This window comes from Pieris napi, chromosome 23 (assembly GCF_905475465.1).
Source record: "Pieris napi chromosome 23, ilPieNapi1.2, whole genome shotgun sequence".
Lineage (NCBI taxonomy): Eukaryota > Metazoa > Arthropoda > Insecta > Lepidoptera > Pieridae > Pieris > Pieris napi.
The window spans coordinates 9404043-9412783 of NC_062256.1; positions in this window are offsets into that span (position 1 = coordinate 9404043).

The following is an 8741-nucleotide window of genomic DNA, read 5'->3' on the forward strand; positions in this document are numbered from 1 at the left end:
ATATAAATATCATTATTATTATATTAAGTAACTAAATTACCATTTTTTTTTTGTTGGTTTTGTATTTTTATAAGTGCATAAAACCAAGACCTTTTTTGCTAGACCCAGTTGGCTACTTTAGAAAATGTGGACATAAGTTAGAAATTATGATAATAATTAATTTGTTATATTATTTGGTAATTGTTACCATATATGGTGGTATTTCTATATACATAACAACAACTAATTTTAGTTCTGCCTTGCGATTCTGTAACTCACTTTTCGAACTGAAAACCGCTGTGAGAGTTCGAAAAGTGAGTTACAGAATCGCAAGGCTGGTTTTTAATTTGCCTTTGTATCATTAATATAGAAAGACTGGCAAAATTAAATTATGGTATTTGGGCAGCTTCATTATTAAATAATTAATTTACAATGAAGTTTCACTTCTCACATGTGTACTTTCAGTTTTCAAACGGTCTGTAACGCACTCACTCACCCGTCTGGCTTTGTTAGAATTTACATAAGCCACCTTTAATATAAAACAACAATCATTATATATAGTTTTACAATATATTGACTTTATACAACGTAGAAAACTACGAAGAGCACTAAATATAACACAAATAAATAGCAACAAAATCATCAATGATATTACTCAAAAATATGCAAATATTGGTCTATCATTTAGGCCACAATGTATAGGTAACTATCGGACCAGCTGAGAGCTAGTTAATTATGTTGGTACCTAATGCAATTATGGAATATTAGGTTAAGTACTCGGCCGGTCGAGACGCACTCAGCGCTGCATCTAAGATGTAAGCTAGTTACCGACAAGCAACATCAAACCATACTAATATACCGAAAATTTGTCTTGGAAAACTCGTATTAAATAGCAAAGTTTAAACATTGGGAAGTCTATAAGTGTAGCCTCAAAAACCGCAACAATTATTGCTCATCATAGACGTAGAAATAACATTTATTACACACACATAAACACACAAAATAACAATACTCAAAGAATAAATTAAATAAGACATATCAAAAACAATAAAAATAAAAAATCCCTTTTGCCATTCGGTTCGCTTCGAGTGTGCAATGTGTGTGTACTGTGGTTATAATTGTTATGTGTTTCAGTTCTGCGCTATGATATCCTTTTATGGGGAAAAAAAGTTTGCATAGGTGTGAGACCTCTTGCAAGCTTTCCTCTCTCTTGTTTATTTCCATACTAATATACCGAAAATTTGTCTTGGAAAACTCGTATTAAATAGCAAAGTTTAAACATTGGGAAGTCTATAAGTGTAGCCTCAAAAACCGCAACAATTATTACTCATCATAGACATAGACATAACATTTATTACATACGAAAACACACACACATAAACACACAAAATAACAATACTCAAAGAATAAATTAAATAAGACATATCAAAAACAATAAAAATAAAAAATCCCTTTTGCCATTCGGTTCGCTTCAAGTGTGCAATGTGTGTGTACTGTGGTTGTAATTGTTATGTGTTTCAGTTCTGCGCTATGATATCTTTTTATGGGGAAAAAAGTTTGCATAGGTGTGAGACCTCTTGCAAGCTTTCCTCTCTCTTGTTTATTTCCATACTAATATACCGAAAATTTGTCTTGGAAAACTCGTATTAAATAGCAAAGTTTAAACATTGGGAAGTCTATAAGTGTAGCCTCAAAAACCGCAACAATTATTGCTCATCGTAGACATAGACATAACATTTATTACATACGAAAACACACACACATAAACACACAAAATAACAATACTCAAAGAAAAAATAAAATAAGACATATCAAAAACAATAAAAATTAAAAATTAAAATTCCCTTTTGCCATTCGGTTCGCTTCGAGTGTGCAATGTGTGTGTACTGTGGTTGTAATTGTTATGTGTTTCAGTTCTGCGCTATGATATCCTTTTATGGGGAAAAAAACTTTGCATAGGTGTGAGACCTCTTGTAAGCTTTCCTCTCTCTTGTTTTACGAACTCGACAGTACAAAGTTTACATACCTAGTAGCGTATCCAAAATGATTGAATGAAAAACATTTAAATAAACTTGCTTTTATCTACGGCTGTGGTTGCACCACGATTGCAAAAAATTACTACGCCATGGCTATCAAACTATTTAATCACTTTCCCAGAAGTTATAGATCACTGCCGTGTAATATTTTCAAGGGATGGTGACTAAATTTTTAAAATTTTTAAATTACGTGGGTACTTTTTAGACCATAAGTTTTGACAAGAATTATAAATAATATCTTAGCTGTTCTTATTATTTTATGAAAATTTTCACATTTTGCATGTCCATATTTATATGGCAGATTGTGCGGCTTTTTTATAATTAATCAATCTGAATATACACTTTCTTTGTGAATAAACAAATATTATTATTATTATCACAATCTTTATCAGAGGTTCGCTCAGGAACTAATAACGAAAAATTTTTACAGCAAAAACTAAACGAAAATGAAGCCTGCTACTGCGAATGAGAACAATTTCCTAATCTTTATATATATAATTCTTCTGTGAGTGTGTATGTCACTGAACTTCTCTCAAACGACTGGACCGATTTTGATGAAATTTTTTGTGTGTGTTCAAGGGGCTCTGGGAATGGTTTAGATTCATAAATCAGCCCGCCAGATAGCGCTGCAGTCGGTACTTTCATACTTTGCTTTACTAATCGCTTGAAATATCATGCAGGACAACGTCTGTCAGGTCCACTAGTATCTGATATATAGATAGACTTCTGAGTTGTTACAAGGAATTTAGTAGCTAATGTTTTAATATAGCTAATAAAATATAATATAGCTCAAGATTTAAATATATTAATTCGTTTTATAAATAGTTTTGTCGTACTTTCTCTCGGCATTTATTTCGTATACTCGTAGGTCCACAATCACGCGGATACGCGGTCGGATGACCATTGCCACCGCTCTCTAATTGTTTCCGATCTGTGCCACCACTCCGTTCAATTGACAAAATTTGAGCACGTAAATGATAGATAGATTCGCCTATTTTTGAAGGATTTTGTTTTATTTTTACCTCAAAAAATCGTATGAAGGAATAATATCTTTATGTTATATAGTAATTTAATGAACAAATCAACTAATAGGCATTGAAAATTATAGCTACGTTATGTATAAAAAACCGAGCGTGCAATCAGCGTGCAACTCTGAGGTCGTAGGTTCGATGCCGTCTGTGCACCAATGGACTTTCTGTCTATATGCGCATTTAACATTCGCTCGAACGGTTAAGGAAAACATCGAAGCGGATTGCCGTAGATACAATAAGTCGACGGCGTGTGTCAGGCACAGGAGGCTGATCACCTACTTGCCTATTAGATTGACAAATGATCATGAAACAGATTCAGAAATCTGAGGCCTTAAAAGATGGTAGCGCCACTGGTATTTTCTTTATTTTTATAACACACAAGATAGTAAAATCAAATATATATCATTCAACAATCAAAAATTACAATAGTTATAGAAACTGTATACATGAATTTCATTAAGAGTCACTCAAGAATAGTATTTTGTGTATATCATATAGGATTACATAGTTGCAAAATGATAGTTTCATATATTGCTATCAAAGTCGTATGAAACTTGATCCAAGTCACGAACTGATATAAAAATATATGTACATCTTCAGTCGCGCCCTTGTTTTATAAAAATCTCTGCGTGTTACATGTCCAAAGAAACTTAAAATCCGAACCGTCTTAGTATGGACACATTTATTTCTTTATATAATATATAATTTTAGATAAGAAAAAGATTCCACATGCAACTCTATTTCTGTAGGAATATAGTTGAGTGTTTCGATTAGTATTTTTCCTTTTTTTAGAAACTTTAAATTTTGTTGCCTATTCATATATGTACTTTTTTTGTAGTTATACTTCTTTAGGCGCGTTATGAAAAATTGATGAGAGTGAAATTTTACGATGCGCGCGCACCTGAGACACAAAGTTGTCAGTGTGATTATAGCGTGCGCGAGCGAGATGGGAATAAGACAATCTACAAGTAAAAAGAAATAGAATATGCGTGAAGTTAGCAGCTATGCCAAGAATTTTGAATGACCATAATGACATTTACCTTTTACGCAAATAAAATAGTTTTAATTAATTTTTCACTTATAATACCACAAGAGCTTCAAAATTATCGGGTATTTCCCGATAGGTTCGTTCGTTGCAAACAAATGAAGGAGTCAAGTTTAACCTGATAAACTTGACTCCTTCATTTGTTTGCAGGGAACCTTGAGGGAAATGCCCGATAATTTTGAAGCTCGTGTGGTATTCGGGGGATTATTTTTCCGACCCAAATGTCGGCCAATAGAATTGCACCATGAGACGAAATGTACAGTTAACAAATAAGAATTTCATAATGAATAAAACAACTACTTAATACTTTTCTTCAAGCAACGACCAGAGAAAATTTTCACAAAAAATTATCAGTATAATACCATGTAGGTTGTACCACGTGACGTCGAATGGTGCAATTCTATTGGCCGATATTTGGGTCGGAAAAATAATCAAAGAAATTTAGCAATGCTTTTTCACAAAGACCTATTGTTACTTAGTTAAAAGGTTATGAAACATACCAAGTTATTAAATTGAATGAATAATATAGTAAAATAATAAATAATAATAATTGTTATTAATATTAATTAATAATTGAATAATATATTAAATATTATTAAATTGTTTACGTTAAATATTAATTAATTTTATTTATAAAATATAAAGAAAGCCAAAGAAGTATAACTCATTACGCGCGTACATAAGTACACGCACCCTTTTTTTGTTATGACTCAGTATGACTTTGCTGTGGAATGAAAGCTTGGTTATCCATATCACGGGTTCTTACCCTTGGTAACCAGTCTCCCAATACCTTCTTAATTGTAATCGTACTGTTTTCTTCAAATGTTATTTGGGAGAAAATAAAGAATTATTATATTCTGCTCCTTATAATCAAATCATTATTTACATTGATAAATAAAAACCACCAGTTAATAGATTATAGTTTATAAGTAAATAAATTAAGCAAGTTAATACATTTTACCGCGAATTTTCATTATGAAAATGTTTTTAAACAGGTGGCCGAGTCCATTAGCATGTCAGTATGAAATTAATTCCCCGTTTGTTTTTCACAACACTTAAAACAGTTTCCAATAATTGCATCATAAAAGCCATCGATGCATGTACAGGTTATTAGCTTACAGAGCTTTCTATAGAGTTAATTTTGTTTGTACTAAAATAGCTTCATATGAAAATGCTTTTTCCTCGTGTATATAAATTATATGAATAACTATATGATGATGAAGAAATTAATAGTGACATATCTGATGATTAAAGTTAATTTAAAAACTTATGTATATTTTGTGATAACTAATATAATCATTTTGTAATTTGTGTTAATGATATGCAACGTAGGAAAGAGGTATACCTTCTACTCGCACTCTCATAGCATGTTCCTCACCTGTCAAGAACAGATGCCAGCTATTATACCTACCTTCTATAACCGCTTAGACAAACACATATATTGTCAAAACGATTCTATGGAAATAAGTAATCTAATATAATAATAAAATAATATACATTGAAATAAATAACTAAACTTAACATAAACTAAAATATATTATAAAATGGAGTCCCTTTAGGCAAGGTTCCGAAGATACTGGCAGCGTTCCCCCTTTGAATCGCTACACTAATTCTTTGTCCAAGGTAGCTGCCAGATCTTCGGTCTCCTGTGATGTCGACTAACCTTTTTGAAATTTCTTTAAAAACCTAAAGCGCTAGGACCCCACGGACCAAGGGTCTCGACACCGAATGGTACAAAATCATATTCTGAGCCTAGACCCCTGTATTTGCATGCTTTAACACATATATATACATTTTAACTTCTCAATGTTCAATGCAAGAAGTTTTTTTAGATTCTATTTTCAAAGCATTATAATAGTAATTACAATGCTTATTTATCATTGAGTAACATAATTAAATTCATTATAAGATATTAAAAAATGTCCATGCAATGTAACGGCCGGCAATGAACTCGCTGGGCCCCAACATCAGATGAAAAAAATAATCCGTGCGAGACAGAGACAATCAGCAGACAGGCTGCAACTAGTTTAGACAAAAAATCCGTTGCGAGATTGTTTGTCTAATGCCTAATGATATAATGCATTTTTTATTCTTTCTTTTAGGTCTCGGGAAATAATAGCAGATGTATATAATTTTACATATTTGATACGTATATTATATCACTCAATCGGCTTATTGTGTGGTTTTTGAATTAATGGACGGAGCTTTTTCAACAGGCAGCTTATTGACTGTAGCTATTTCTAGCTTCAAGAACTATAATAAACCGAATCTAAATACGCACTTTTTTTTTAAATTCTGGGTGCAATATATTATAGTATAAATAATAATATACTATAAAACTTGTAGAAAATATACAAAAAGAGTTTGTGAAATTCCTTAGTACAAAAGAGGAGTACTAAAGAGGATATGAGAAAATATTTGAAGCGGGAAAACCTTGACTTGGTTTAGCAGTAACAATGTAGTTTTTTTCTTTATAGTATATATTAATGGTCAATGTTTAAAGTAAAATTTGAGTTTTTTTCTTTATATCTATTAATGTACTTATGTTTTCTGTATCTAAGTAAGACTACTAATAAATAAATAAATAAATTATCGGTGAGACACGAGATATTCCAATTGACATTCATTTTGATTGTTATCAAAGGTTGATTCGAACCACAATGTTATATTTTTCATATACAAAACGCTATTTATCAGAGCGTGGTATATTTGGTCACGGTTGTCGACGCGAGCGCACCGGAAGGGCGCGACGACACCGGACGTCCTCGGGACCCGTGACCCGAACATACGCGTTGTGACACTCAACTCATACACACGCACAGTTAAATTTTTATAATCTTTCGGTATACCGGTAAAAAACGTATTTAATATAAACTAAGTAGGTAACTAAATTGGCCGGTGTTTGTTCATTAGATGCGCAGGAGTCGTTTTTAGGTCATTTATAAGTATAATTACTGTATATGTCATCAGTACATCAGTATTAGATTCTTGCTCTCCCTAATTTTGTATTATTTTATCCTTTTAGTGATGTGTTTGTCTTATAATAAAATGGACATGCAAACTTTACCCCCACCGCAAAATCGGGTCTAGTTAGTTGGAAATATTTCAATTAAGTATATTGCAAATTAAATATAGCTGTAGTATATACCAGGTTTAATTGCGAAGTGCAACACGTGTAAGAAGCCCTCGATGTCGTGAAGACGGACGTTAACAGCCACTCAGTGAGTTCAGGTACGTTCCTTTTATTGAGATGTTGAATAAATACTAACCTCATGTTTATTGGCAATCCGGCAAACTTATTGTCAATAAATGTCACGTTACAGATTAGCTGAACTTAATTTATTGACATCGTAATGTAAAACCTTCTTCATTACTGACATTACTGATAATTCTTGTCGATTTAAAAATCTTTAATTTGAGAGTTTACCGTATCGACGGTTGAAATGTTTGAGTTACGAAACCCATTTAGAGTTGGATTTTTTCTTTTATTTTTCATAGATTTTCCATTATTTTATGTAATTTTTTTAGCTTTTTTTAACAATTCAAAACCCATTAAAATCGGCCAGCCGTTTTCGAATTATTATTTATATTATGAATTATTATTAATAACATAAGATTTGCAACACAATAATTGCATTCACTTAACACCTAACACTTTAGTAACGATTTGAGTATATACTGTAATTAAAGAGATCGCTATGTTTACTTAAAATGTTAATAGATCTAGCATTCAATTTTATAACTTCATTTGTTACTCGATTAGACAGATTTCAGGAAAACTCTGTTCAAATTTCTTAAAATGTTTTTTTAAAACAGACAACAAATTTTCTATATATTTTTTCTTTATCAACAAAAAAATAGGAAATGAATAATAGTGTTATTTGTATTAATATAAGTTATTGTCCGATTAAACAATTCATCATTCATTCACCACACAAACAGTACGAGCAATCCCTCTTATTATTGTTATGACTCGATATTTTGTAATTTTAAAAATAAATACGTAATATGTAAGAAAAGACCATTATTTTTAAGATGAAAATATCTCTTTTCTAAATAACTTCCAACCCTCATCCTATCTCTATATTATTTGTGATAAAATTTGTGATTTTTACCGCAATAGATTCAATAAATCAAACTGGCTCACTAAAAGCTAAAAGATCTTTACCGGAAGATTCAATATTACGTTAGCTGACGTATTGCCTTACAATTTTGTTATAGCTTCAACTAAACTGCTGTATTGATTTTGATAATATTCTCATAGACAATTATTTAAGTTAGTGAGTATAAATAAAAAAACTTGTGTCCAATTAACATTAACCCCAAAACTTAACCATGTCAATAACAAAATATCATTTCACAACCCCCTTTGTTCAACGTATGCTCAAAGTGAGCAAATTTGGTTAAATGATCACAGAGTTTCTACTTCAATTGATTTCGTGGTAATTGTTATTTATAATCTTCAAAGACATAATAAGTTATAAACACAACTAAGCATATTGTTTGACAAATTAACACTTTAATATAAAAAAATAATCAATCATTTGTTTTGGCTCGATACATATTATTATTGTGCGCTTAAACCCTTCACATTTAGATAAAATGATGCCTTAATAGGTAAATAAATTCTTTTAATAATCTCATATAAAA